Source organism: Theobroma cacao, chromosome 9 (assembly GCF_053813885.1).
Source record: "Theobroma cacao isolate CCN51 chromosome 9, ASM5381388v1, whole genome shotgun sequence".
Lineage (NCBI taxonomy): Eukaryota > Viridiplantae > Streptophyta > Magnoliopsida > Malvales > Malvaceae > Theobroma > Theobroma cacao.
Window position 1 is genome coordinate 12511608 of NC_142647.1, and position 13772 is coordinate 12525379.

Sequence of the window (13772 nt, forward strand, 5' to 3'; positions counted from 1 at the left end):
TCTTTGCTAAAATTACCTTTTTGAATCCCATAATTCATTTTGGACAAAGTTTGAATTTTTCAAGTGCATGATGGAATAATCAATGAAATAAAAAAAGAAAGATGAAAAAAAAAATAGATGAAGCTTTTAGGGTGAAAACCTGAAAGGCTAGTCTAGAGCGAAAATAAACTTATGAAGCCACTCATGATTTTGACTGAGGTGATAACAAGAAGCACTAGAGAGAGACCATTTCAAGGTAGCTAGAATGCATTGGACACTTTTTAAGTGCTTAAGACTCTCAAGCACCCTTAAAGATTCAAGATCTATTGGAAAAATTCTTACTGAAATTTGAACCTATTTGTTTCAAAACAACCTTTAAGCAATATTAAGCCTGTAATAGCTGATCTTGACATTTATCATCTTGCCACACATCATGAGGCTTAAAAAGTGTCAAATTTGATTGTGATTTGGAAGGAATCTTTTTGCAAAATTTGATTCTAAATCACCATACATTTGTGAGCTTAGACAAAAAAACTTCAACTTTTCTTCTTTTCCCCATGAAATGGTGAAAAACCTTTATTGTTGACTAAGACCTTGATTTGGTTCATCCAAAGTCATTTCAAACAGTAATCATCAATTTTCAAGAGATTCAAGTATCACATGTTGGAAAATGTTGAATTGACTCAATTTTGTTCCAAACATTAACTATTTTAGTCATAAAAAATAGTTTTATGGGTCAATTTTGTCAAAATTCAAGATGTTTTGAAAGCAATTGAGAGTTCTTCATTGTTATAAAGTAACTTCTGTTATCTAACATGAAAGATCAAGAGTTTTGAATGATGAGCAAGCATTTTTATGGATCAATTCTCAATAAATAAGAAGCATGGAACAATTGAAATCAAATTTGTATTGATACATGATCCCATGGTGATATGTATTTTTGGCAAATGATTTCAAGAATTCGGAATAATATGACAAGATTAGCATGAAGGTCCTTTCGTGGCAAAGAGGTTGATAATTGCACAAAAATCATAAAGTAGTGTGCATAGATAGGAAGAATGGCTTTTGATAAAGGAATACATTGAAGTGAAATGATGAGACAAGAGTAATTTTCCATCTGTCATACAATCATGCATACATGTACATGACCATGCAACACTGAGGTTGGAAATTTTCATGCAGTAGTCAACATTCACATATATTTTCTATGCATTTGAAAAGGTAAAAGCCCATCCAACAGAAGAATCTTACAAAGACATCAAGCTTTGAATAATTTGACAACTACTATAAAAAATTCCAAATAATTAGCATTAAATTTTGTTACAGTTATGCACACTCATTTTGAGATGAGGAGCAACATTTTCCTATAAAACCTCAAGTACATCTCCAAAACTTTTGGGTACATTTCCAAAACCTTCAAGTACATTCTTGCCAAACCTCTTGGGTAATTAGCATTAATATTTCTTTAAAGTTACATAACCTCATTTTCAGATGAGGAGCAACCTTTTCCTAAAATCTTCAAGTACATCACTAAAACCTCCAAGTACATTTCCAAAACCTCTAGGTACATGCTTACGAAACCTTTGAGTAATTAGCATTAATATTTCTTTATAGTTACGTAACCTTAATTTGAGATGGGAAGCAACCATTTCTTCTAAAAACCTTTGGGTACATTTTCTAAAACTTTCGAGTACATTTTCTAAAACCTCTAAGCTCAAAACCTTTGGGTCCATTTTCAAAACCTCTAGGTACATTTTCAAAACCTCTAGGTACATTCTCAAAACCTCTGAGTACCTTCTTATGAAACCTCCGGGTAACTAACATTAATATTTCTTTAAAGTTACGTAGCCTCATTTTGAGATGAGGAGCAACCTTCCTTATAAATCCCCTCAGTACCTCTCCAAAACATCCAAGTATATGCAATAAAACCTCTGAGTACATCTTTAAAACCTTCAGGGTACATTCTTTGAAACCTCCCCGATAATCATTTATTACCTTTAAAGTTGTGAAGACTTTAAAAAAATGAGCATTTTCAATTTGATTGAAGCAAGGTGTCTACATCTTTGCACTGTACCTGATTCTCAGAAATGTGCAAAGAGGGGCAACTATAAACACTTGTTTTTATTTTTAATTTCCTTTTACATTATTTTATCTTATTTTATTTTCTTATATTATTTTATTTTTAGTTGAAATTCAATTAAGATGACTAATGGATTGTAAGAGGCCTAATCTTTGTCTAGATCTAAGGCTTGGGCTTATTGATAAAAACAGGCTCAATGTGGTTAAACTAAGCTAACACAAATCAAACAAGATTAAACTAATAAAAAAGGATTAAAATCAAATGATTTGAAGAACAATCTAGAACAACCAAAAACAACTTGGAAATTAGCCAACTAGCCTAAAATTGAAAAGAGCCAAGAACATATTTGTATTAGGCCTTTACCAAGAGTGCTTTGACACCCTAGCAGAGGCCAATTGGTTACTTCACCAGTCATAGAGTGCATCCAATGGCTAGCAAAACACAAAATTGAGGGATCTACAAATCCCTTTCCCATATAAAATGCAAAAAAACCCTAAAAAATTCCCTGGGGAGACCAGTTGTCAAAAACCATAGCAACCAAAAAAAGATTTTGCAAAAACCTAGCAGCCAAATTTCAAAATCCTAAAAACCCTAGAAATTCCTATAGGGCAAAAAACTTAGAACCAACACAAAGATTAGAGTTTTTTTTTTTCCTACCATCTAGCAAAATACCCAATCACCCAAAAAAAGAAAAGAAACCATAAATTGCAATGAAAAAAAATCTAAATGGGTTGAGTGATTTGGGGTTTGGGGAAAAGTGTTTCGAAATATTTTTGAAGGTAGGCTAAAATGGGGTTTTAGTGCCACTGGTTGTGACAGAGAAAGAAGAAGTTGAAGGTTTTGGGGCTAGGGTTTTATTTGAGGAAGAAGAAAAAATTTTCGGGTAGAGAGAAGGAAAAAGGAATAGCCGCTAGAGAGAGAAAATGAAAAGGGAAAACGAAGGAAGAAAAGAATAAGTTTTTATACATAAGGTTAAGAGCTAAATGGCATCGTTTTAGGGAAGTAAAAGGGAAGTAGGTTTTAGCCCAAAACAGTGCGATTTTGAGAAGGGAGAAGTTGCTGCAAAAGTAATTAAACTGTGCGTTTTGGAGACTTTGTGGGCTGTAGCAGCTTGGGTCCCTTTCACAGGCCAATAACTTGGGCTACTCATTGTAAATCCCGACCCTATAAACACATGTCATGACATACATGCACTAAGTAGCATGTTATTATGCTAGAAAAGCACCTAAGAATAGACGAAACCCGGTATCGTACTTAACGGTACACTTAAGTTGATTTAACCTTGAACTAGTTCAAATAGGAATTGTAGGATGAAATTTAATATTTTATAGTCTAGGAATGACTAAAAATGATTGTTCGAAGTTCGAGGGTTCATTTGGGGTAAATTTAGAAATTTTGATATTCAGGGACAAAATAGTAATTTTACCATCCGCGGACAAAATTTGAGATTTTGAGAGAATTTAGATCAAATTTGACAAATTGGGGAATGGTATGAGTATAAGGGATGAAAAAAATGTCTATGGGCAATTTTTCAGTTTTTTGGGCAAAAACGTAATTTTTCACTTTTACGGGGGCAAAAGTGTAAATTTCAAAAATTACTCCACCAAGACTTTGGATAAGTCTGAGAATTTTATCCAAACATGGATATGTGGGACAAGTGTATGGTGAAAATTTGAAAACAAATGGATGAAATTTTAAAAATGGGCCAATGGGAAAGTGACACATGGCACTTTTTAATGATTTAATATTATTTTAATGAAAAGTCAGCCCATTTAAACCCCATTTTAAGTGATGGCCGGCCATAAGGGAGAACGAGAGAGAAAATAGAGAGGAAAGGAAGAAAAAAAGAAAAACCAAAGAGAAACAAGAAAATTCAAAGGGGAATTCGCATTTTTCTCTCGTTTACACGTCTAACGGTAAGATTTTTCGACTTTAGCTTGATTTCTACCTTTTCTATGCCTTTGTTTCCAACTAGCATGCTTGAGGAGAGAGATCTAAAAGTGACATTAAGGGCTGGCCGAATTTCAAGGGGGGAGAAGTTGAAATTTTTAGGTTTTGAGTTTTAGTTAAATTGATAGTTTTAATTAGTTAAATGTGTTTAGAAATTAAATTGGGCAAGAAAGCATTAAATTTTCACAATACCCACCCTTGGCCAAATCTGCAATGAGGTACAATGATGATGATCTGATTTTTATTCTAAGAGAAATGAAGAGAAAATGATGAAAAATGGTTAAATGTGATAGAAAAACAAAGTAGAACATTTACCGAGTTAATGTCCCATTTTTGGCCGAATTTTCCAAGGAGGAAAGTGAACTGATTTTGGTGATTTTAGAAGGTTATTGGCTGATATTTAATGGTTAGAAATGTTGGAGAGAGAATGGGACGATTTAGAGCTAAAATGGAGCGTGTTAGCAATTTATCGGGTAAAGTGCCAAAAATAGGTTAATACCGCATTTAAGCCGTTTTAGGCTATTGCATTTCATACCATGCATTAGTATAGGATTTAAGTCAATTATATAGTGATTTAGCATCAATGTGGTGAATTGGGTAAATTGTGCAATGTGTCTAGGAGGAGAGCCTTCCGGTAAAGGCAAGGAAGTCGTACCCGACCAACAGTGATCGAGGCACCTAGGAAGCATTTCATCTGTACAAACAGTGAGTAAACCTATTATTATTGTAAATTATCTAGAGTTTATTTTGAAATGCTCTTTATGTATTTTATGAAACGAAAATGAGATTAAAACGGGATTTTCAATGTTTTAGAAATAAATGTGACAAATAAAAATATATTGTGTTGATTATGAAATTGAGCAATTGGAGGCTACCAATTGTCTTGAAAAATATATTTTCTTATCAATGGCTTATGATATATGAGTATATATGGCTATATTTTATAATTGCATTGGGAATAGAAAGTAAGCTGTCTTTTACTATGCAGGCTGGATAAATAAATAAAAACCACGTTATACTGTCAAAATTTTATTAAAATTGGTGGGTTTAGTCACTGCTGTCACGACCCGGAACCTCCCTCAGGCCCATGACAATCGCCGCGATGTCCCGATTGACACTCATTATCCAGAATGCCAACCGGAACCCCGCAAGGCTTACATATCGGTTTCTTTCCTTTCCTGTGAGCAATCATTGTTAAATATCGAGTTTTTAGAGAATATATACTATTTTAGATCAAAAACAATCAAAATAAAATTTTCGCCACACAAGGGTATTTTGGTCATTTTTTTCTCAAAAATTTCAAAACTAGCTAAAACGTACTATACAAGTACAAAATACATAATTCATATTCAAAATGAGTTTAAAAGTCTAAAATCTTCATTTAAAACGAAATTACGGTTATTTGAATATAATAAGAAAATAAAAGAAATATTAAGGGAAATATTCTATTTTCTTATAAAACAATTTTTATAGAGTTATACGTGAATAATTTTTATAGCGTAAAAGCTAAATAAATTTATACATACTGAAATACAGTAAGCCAAAATATTTAATTTAATTTACAATAACAAGAGGGCCCCCGAATAAACAAAAGTAAAGAGGACTGTGAACCTACGGTTTGGAAAATGCAGATCCAATAGTAGTCCTCGATGAGATCAGGTATCTACAGTCTATACTGAACCTGAAATGGGTGGAAAGGAGTTGGGTGAGATTTTGCAATCCCAATGAGTAAACAGACATTATCATAAATATCTAAAGGCGAGTAAAATGGAGGCAAGTTTAAACAACAAATTTCAACCCATTTCATAAGGTTTTCAATTTATTTCTTAAACCACAAAATATTTGTAATTTACCAAAACAATTGTTAAGGCTTATGTCTTTTATTAAAACAAGGCTCAAGCCAAAACTAATCCTCGGGGATACCTTGGCCGAGGCATCTAACCGAGTCCGCCAAGGGTGTTAAAATATTCACACGTGAAACACATTTTTATTTTTAAAACCAGCCGTTCCTTGGCGTTGGCCGAGTTACACATTCACGTGGGGGTTCGACGTGAAGTGAACTCTAATACTACCCCAGGAGTTACCCTCCTCGCCTCTACAACCGGAGTAACTATATAACTGGGTTTACCGTGCCCCTCTAATAGGCAGTCCACGGAAACCCGTCACTGCAGTGACTAACCCACCAATTTTAATAAAATTTCGACAGTATAACGTGGCTTTTATTTATTTATCCAGCCTGCATAGTAAAACAACTTACATAAATTTCCCAATGCATTCACAAAATATAGCCACATATACTCATTTCTCATAAGCCATTCCTAGGAAAATATATATTTTTCAAGTCAATTTGTAGCCTCCAATTACTCAATTTCATAATCAATACAATATATTTTTATTTGTCACATTTATTCCTAAAACATCAAAAATCCCGTTTTAATCTCGTTCTCATTTCATAAAATACATAAAGGGCATTTAAAATAAACTCTAGATAATTTACAATAATAATAAGTTTACTCACCGTTTGTACAAACTAAAAGCTTTCTAAGCGCCCCGATCACTACTTGTCGGGTACGACTTCTTTGCCTTTTCCGAAAGGCTCTCCTCCTAGACACATTACAAAAATTTACACAATTCATCACATTGATGCTAAATCACTATATAATTAACTTAAATCCTATACTAATGCATGGTATGAAATGCAATAGCCTAAAACGACTTAAATGCGGTATTAACCTATTTTTGGCACTTTGCCCGATAAATTGCTAACGCGCTCCATTTTAGCTCTAAATCATCCCATTCTCTCTCCAACATTTCTAACCATCAAATATCAGCCAATAACCTTCTAAAAACAACAAAAATCAGCTCACTCCCTTCCTTGGAAAATTCGGCCAAAAATGGGACATTAACTCGGTAAATTTTCTACTTTGTTTTTCTATCACGTTTAATCGTTTTTCATCATTTTCTCTTCATTTCCCTTAGAATAAAATCAATTCATCATCATTGTACAGCATTGAGCATCCAGCCAAGAGTGGGTATTGTGAAAATTTAATGATTTCTTGCCCAATTTAATTTCTAAACACATTTAACTAACTAAAACTATCAATTTAACTAAAAATCAAAACCTAAAAATTTCAATTTCTCTCTCCTAGAATTTCGTCCAGCCCTTGATATCACTTTTTGATCTCTCTCCTCAAGCATGCTAAATGGAAATAAAGGCATAGGAAAGGTAGGAATCAAGCTAAAATCGAAAAATCTTACCGTTAGACGCGTAAACGGTCGAAAACCGCGAATTTCTCTTTGAATTTTCTTGTTTCTCTTTGGTTTTTCTTTTCTTCTTCCTTTCCTCTCTATTTCCTCTGTTTTTCTTCCTTATGGCCGGCCAGCACTCAAAATTTGGGTTTAAATGGCTGACTTTTCATTAAAATAATATTATTTCATTAAAAAATGCCATGTGTCACTTTCCCATTGGCCCATCTTTAAAATTTCATCCATTTGTTTCCAAATTTTCACCATGCACTTGTCTCATATATTCATAGCTTAGATAAAATTCTCAGACTCATCCAAAGTCTCGGTGGAGTAATTTTTTCAATTTACACTTTTACCCCCGTAAAAGTCAAAAATTACATTTTTGCCCCAAAAATTGAAAAATTGCCCATAGACATATTTTTCATCCCTTATATTCATACCATTCTCCAATTTGTCAAATTTGATCAAAATTCTCTCAAAATCTCAAATTTTGTCCATGGGTGGCAAAATTACGATTTTGCCCCTACACTCCAAAAATCACCAGAATTAAACTTTTTCACTTCCTATCATTAAATTATACTCCAAATAGTTAATCTTGGTCAAAAATTTCACTCCATGATCAAATTATTATCTTAGGTGGCAAAATGACGATTTTGCCCTTGAATATCAAAATTTTTAATTTTACCCCAAATGAACCCTCGAACTCCGAACAATCATTTTTAGTCATTCCTGAACTATAAAATATTAAATTTCATCCTACAATTCCTATTTGAACTAGTTCGAGGTTAAATCAACTCAAGTGTACCGTTAGGTACGATATCGGGTTTCGTCTTTTCTTATGTGCTTTCCTAGCATAATAACATGCTACTCAGTGCATGTATGTCATGACATGTATTTATAGGGTTGGGTTTTACAATTCTACCCCCCTTAAAATAAAATTTTGACCTCAAAATTTCACTTACCAGATTCAACAAATAGATGCGGGTATTGGTTCATCATCTGATGCTCTACTTCCCATGTCATTTCCTCCATTCGAGCATTTTTCCACAATACTTTGACCATTGAAATACTCTTGTTTCTCAGTACTCGATCCTTTCGATCCAAGATACTCACAGGTTGTACCTCGAACTTCAAATCGTCATGCAACTCGATCGGAGGTGCTTCGAGGACGTGAGAGGGATCTGGTACATATTTCTTAAGCATGGAGACATGGAAAACGTTGTGGATCCGATCTAACTCCGGAGGTAATTCTAACCGATAAGCCACTGGTCCAATCCTTTCAATGATTCGGAATGGTCCAATATATCTCGGGTTGAGCTTTCCTCTCTTCGCAAATCGAATCACACCTTTCATTATCCAATAAAACACCATAATTTATCATGATAGTATAATCAATAAGATTTAATACTTCAAAGTATTCAAATTATTACCTTTCCAAGGAGAAACCTTAAGAAAAACTTTATCATCGATCTCAAACTCCAAGTCTTTTCTTCGTTTATCTGCATAGCTCTTCTGCCTATCCTGGGCTACCTTTAGCCTCTCTCGTATAACCTTGATCTTGTCATTAGTTAGCTCGATCAATTCCACACTCACTAACTTTCTTTCACCCACTTCATCCCAACAAAGTGGAGTACGACATTTCCTTCCATATAAAGCTTCGTATGGTGCCATACCAATGCTAGACTGAAAGCTATTGTTGTAAGCAAATTCCACCAATGGTAAATGTCTGTCCCAACTCCTAATAAAGTCAATGACACAAGCCCATAACATATCCTCCAAGGTCTGGATAGTCCTTTCTGACTGACCATCCGTCTGTGGGTGAAAAGCAGTGCTAAATTTCAATTTGGTTCCGAGAGCTTCTTGAAATTTCGGCCAGAATCGAGAAGTGAATCGAGGATCTCGATCTGACACTATAGAAATGGGAACTCCATGTAGCCTCACAATCTCATCTATATAGAGCTGAGCCAGCTTCTCAATAGAGTATGTACTATGGACAGCTAAAAAGTGAGCGGACTTAGTCAACCGATCTACGATCACCCAAATCGCATCATTTCCCCTCTGTGTCCGCGGCAATCCCAAAACAAAATCCATAGTTACATGCTCCCATTTCCACTCGGGAACAGGTAAAGACTGAAGTGTACCTGCTGGCCTCTGATGCTCCGCCTTAACTTGCTGACATACGAGACACTTTGCTACGAATTCTGCTACGTCTCGCTTCATACCCGGCCACCAATAATTCTCCCTGATAGTCTTATACATCTTGGTGCTTCCGGGATGTAATGCATAAGCAGATGAATGAGCTTCTTCCATGATCGCCTGTCTCAACTGGTTTCCCTCAGGAACACAAACTCGATCTTTAAACATTAAGACGTTATCCTCTCCAAATCTGAACTCACTAACTCCTCCATCGGTCAGTTTTTGAATTTTTTTTCTTAACTCATCATCAGTCCTCTGAATGTCCTTGATCTGATTAAGTAACGAAGGTCGCACAATGAAGTTTGCCAATAAGGATCCATCCTCACCATTTCTCAACTGGACCCCAAGAGATTTCATCTCTATTAATGCTGGAAAATAACAACTCTGAAGTGCTGCTAAAGACGATGAAGACTTACGACTTAAGGCATCAGCTACAACGTTCGCCTTTCCCGGATGATAGTCTATCACCAAGTCATAATCTTTTATCAACTCCAACCATCGCCTTTGCCTCAAATTAAGCTCCTTTTGGGTGAGCAAATATTTTAAACTCTTATGATCCGTAAATATCCGACAATGCTCACCATACAAGTAATGCCTCCAGATTTTTAAAGCAAACACCACTGCTGCTAACTCTAAATCATGGGTAGGGTAATTTGCTTCATGCCTCTTTAGCTGTCTAGAAGCATAAGCCACAACTTTTTCATCCTGCATCAATACGCACCCTAACCCCAACTTTGAGGCATCACTATATACTACAAATCCCTTACCATTAACAGGAAGTGTTAAAACGGGAGCGGAGGTTAACCGGTTCTTTAGCTCCTGAAATCGATTCTCACAAACATCATCCCACACAAACTTAACTCCCTTACGAGTTAGACGGGTCAAAGGAGCTGCTATTAAGGAAAACCCCTGAACAAACCTCCGATAATAACCGGCTAATCCGAGGAAACTACGAATCTCCGTCACTGTCTTAGGTTGCTCCCATTGTAAAATTGCCTCTACTTTCTTAGGATCAACATATATTCCAGTTCTCGATACTACGTGTCCCAAGAATACCACTTCCTGTAACCAAAACTCACACTTCGAAAACTTTGCATACAACTGTCTTTCCCTCAAAGTTTGTAATACTATACGCAAGTGGGCAGCGTGCTCATCATTATCTCTCGAGTAAACCAGTATGTCATCAATGAACACAATAACAAACTTGTCCAAGTAAGGGTGGAACACCCTATTCATGAGATCCATAAAAGCTGCCGGTGCGTTAGTTAACCCGAAAGGCATGACCAAGAACTCATAATGACCGTACCGAGTCCTGAATGCTGTCTTGGGTACATCCTGTTCTTTAATCCTCAACTGATGATACCCAGACCTTAGATCAACCTTGGAAAACACTGTAGCTCCCTGTAATTGATCGAAAAGATCATCAATCCTCGATAACGGATACTTGTTCTTAATGGTCATTCTGTTAAGCTGTCGGTAATCGATACATAACCGAAGTGTACCGTCTTTCTTTTTCACAAATAAAACCGGTGCTCCCCACGGAGATATACTAGGGCGTATAAAACCCTTGTCCACCAACTCTTGCAATTGTACTTTCAACTCCTTCAACTCTGCCGGAGCCATTCTATATGGAGGGATAGAAATAGGTGCGATACCCGGAAGTAAATCAATAGGGAACTCAAGCTCTCGATCAGGAGGCAGTCCCGATAAATCATCAGGAAATACATCAGGAAACTCACTTACTATCGGGACATTCTCTAACTTAGGTTCCCCCTTTGAAGTATCAATTACGTATGCCAAATAAGTCGGATACCCTTTCTGCACTAATTTTGAAGCTTTGATGGCCGAGATTACACAGGACGGTAATACACGACGTTTCCCTACAAACACAATCTCTGCTCCCTCCGAATTTCGAAGAACAACTTCCTTTCGGAAACAATCCACGTTCGCTCGATGTGCAGTTAACCAGTCCATACCCAATATTAGATCAAAATCTAGGATCTCTAGAGGAATTAAGTCACCCCTAAATTCTTCCTCGCCTACCCTTACCCCACAGTCTCTATAACAACTATTTCTAACTAGCTTTTCTCCTAAAGGGGTGTGAATTACAATTTCTTCCTCTAATGGTGACAAGTTTCTATCAGCAATTGATGCAAATGTGGTGCTCACATAAGACCTATCTGAGCCAGAATCTATCAAAACATAAGCATCTTTATCAAATAAAGACATAATACCTGTCACTGCTCCAGGTCGGACTTGTGCCTCATCTTCCGTCACAGCAAAAACTCTTGTCGAGGTACGAGTCTGTGGTCTCGAAGGTGGATGTGCCGGGGTATTACTCTCCACACCGGACCGTATGGCCACTCCCTGTCTCGGTGGCAACCCAGAAGAATCTCTCCTCTGTATATAAGTGCGAGCTGGTGAAGATGATGCAACTACCGTGGCTCGTCCTAACCGTGGGCAATTACTCCTAATATGACCCGTTTGTCCACATTGGAAACATCTTGTTGGCTCTCTACATAGCCCACTATGATAATTCCCACAATTTCTGCATCTGTCAGAACCTCCGAAACTCTTCCCAGAACCAGTCATAGCAGATCTGCTAAACCTCGAAGGTCTCTGTTGTGATGGTGGAAATGGAGGTCGAGGAGATGTCACGGAAACAGAAGTAGTACTCCCTGAAATCGCTGAGTCCTTGCCTCTTTTTACTGGCTGACTAGAAGACATACCAAGATTCCTCCTTTTTGCAAACTCAGTCCGAATCCTCCTATTCTCAATCGCGAGCTTCTCAGCCCGTAAAGCCATCTGTACCACCTCCTTATGTGGCTCCCTACCAGTCACTGTCATTCGCTCTCTAATCTCATTACGGAGCCCTTCCTCGAAATAACTGGCCTGATCCTGCTCAGATTTCACCAGATCCGGCACATATAACATCAACTCGTTAAAACGAGTCTCGTACTCCTCTACAGTTAGATTTCCCTGTTTCAAACTCAGAAATTCTCTCTTCTTTTCTTTCTGATGGAAATAAGTGAAATACTGACCATCGAATTCCCTGAGAAAATCAGACCATGTCTGAGGAGTAGCGGAACGGGACTTCACCGAATTCCACCAAGTACGAGCCCTCTTCTCTAATAATCTCGTAGCCACCATCAGCTTCATGTCGTCGTCTAATCTCATATCAGAGAGAGTCTCTAAAACCTGATTAATCCAGTCCTTGGCCACAGTGGCATCCAACTCACCCGTGAAAGATACACAACCCAATTGCCTAGCCTCCTTCAGCTTCTTGGAAATGGATACATCCTGTACTGGTGGTGGAACTAAAGGAGTAGTTGGAGGCACTACAGGTGGAACTTGACCAGTCTGAGCTTGACCAGCCATTGCTGCAAAGAAAGCTGCCAATGCTTGTGCTGCCTCAGTAGGCATGGCGGGAATACCCGTAGGTGGTTGAGGAGATGGAGGATGTGGAGGACTATCGGCCTGCTCAGCAGCAGGTGCTGCCCGAATGGTAGATGCAGCTGATTCCTCCTCTACTATATTTGGCTGATGACGTTGGGAACGACCTTTTCCCCTCCCAACCGATCTAGTGAGAGGTGGACGTCCACGTCGAGGAGGCATTGTAATCTATAAAAAAAATACGAGCAAGTTTAGGTAACCTTAAGCTCTATATGCAGATGCATGCATTCTATTCATCCTAACCTAACTTAACTTAATCCGGGGCCACACTGATATTGTAAATTTTTAAAACAACTTTAAAACTAAAAACTTTGATCTTTAAAACCAAAAGCTCTGATACCAATAGAATTGTCACGACCCGGAACCTCCCTCAGGCCCATGACAATCGCCGCGATGTCCCGATTGACACTCATTATCCAGAATGTCAACCGGAACCCCGCAAGGCTTACATATCGGTTTCTTTCCTTTCCTGTGAGCAATCATTGTTAAATATCGAGTTTTTAGAGAATATATACTATTTTAGATCAAAAACAATCAAAATAAAATTTTTGCCACACAAGGGTATTTTGGTCATTTTTTTCTCAAAAATTTCAAAACTAGCTAAAACGTACTATACAAGTACAAAATACATAATTCATATTCAAAATGAGTTTAAAAGTCTAAAATCTTCATTTAAAACGAAATTACGGTTATTTGAATATAATAAGAAAATAAAAGAAATATTAAGGGAAATATTCTATTTTCTTATAAAACAATTTTTATAGAGTTATACGTGAATAATTTTTATAGCGTAAAAGCTAAATAAATTTATACATATTGAAATACAGTAAGCCAAAATATTTAATTTAATTTACAATAACAAGAGGGC

The 13772-nt window shown here is 36.8% G+C and overlaps 1 long non-coding RNA gene across 1 annotated transcript; it reads right to left on the bottom strand.

Annotated features, from left to right (window-relative positions):
• Positions 1–5473: 5473 nt before the first annotated feature.
• On the bottom strand, positions 5474–7384 carry LOC148760731 (uncharacterized). Its single transcript, XR_016028198.1, has 3 exons — positions 7268–7384; positions 6528–6613; positions 5474–5690 (listed from the first exon to the last, which is right to left on the bottom strand). It is a non-coding gene; the product is annotated as an uncharacterized LOC148760731 (long non-coding RNA).
• Positions 7385–13772: the final 6388 nt, after the last annotated feature.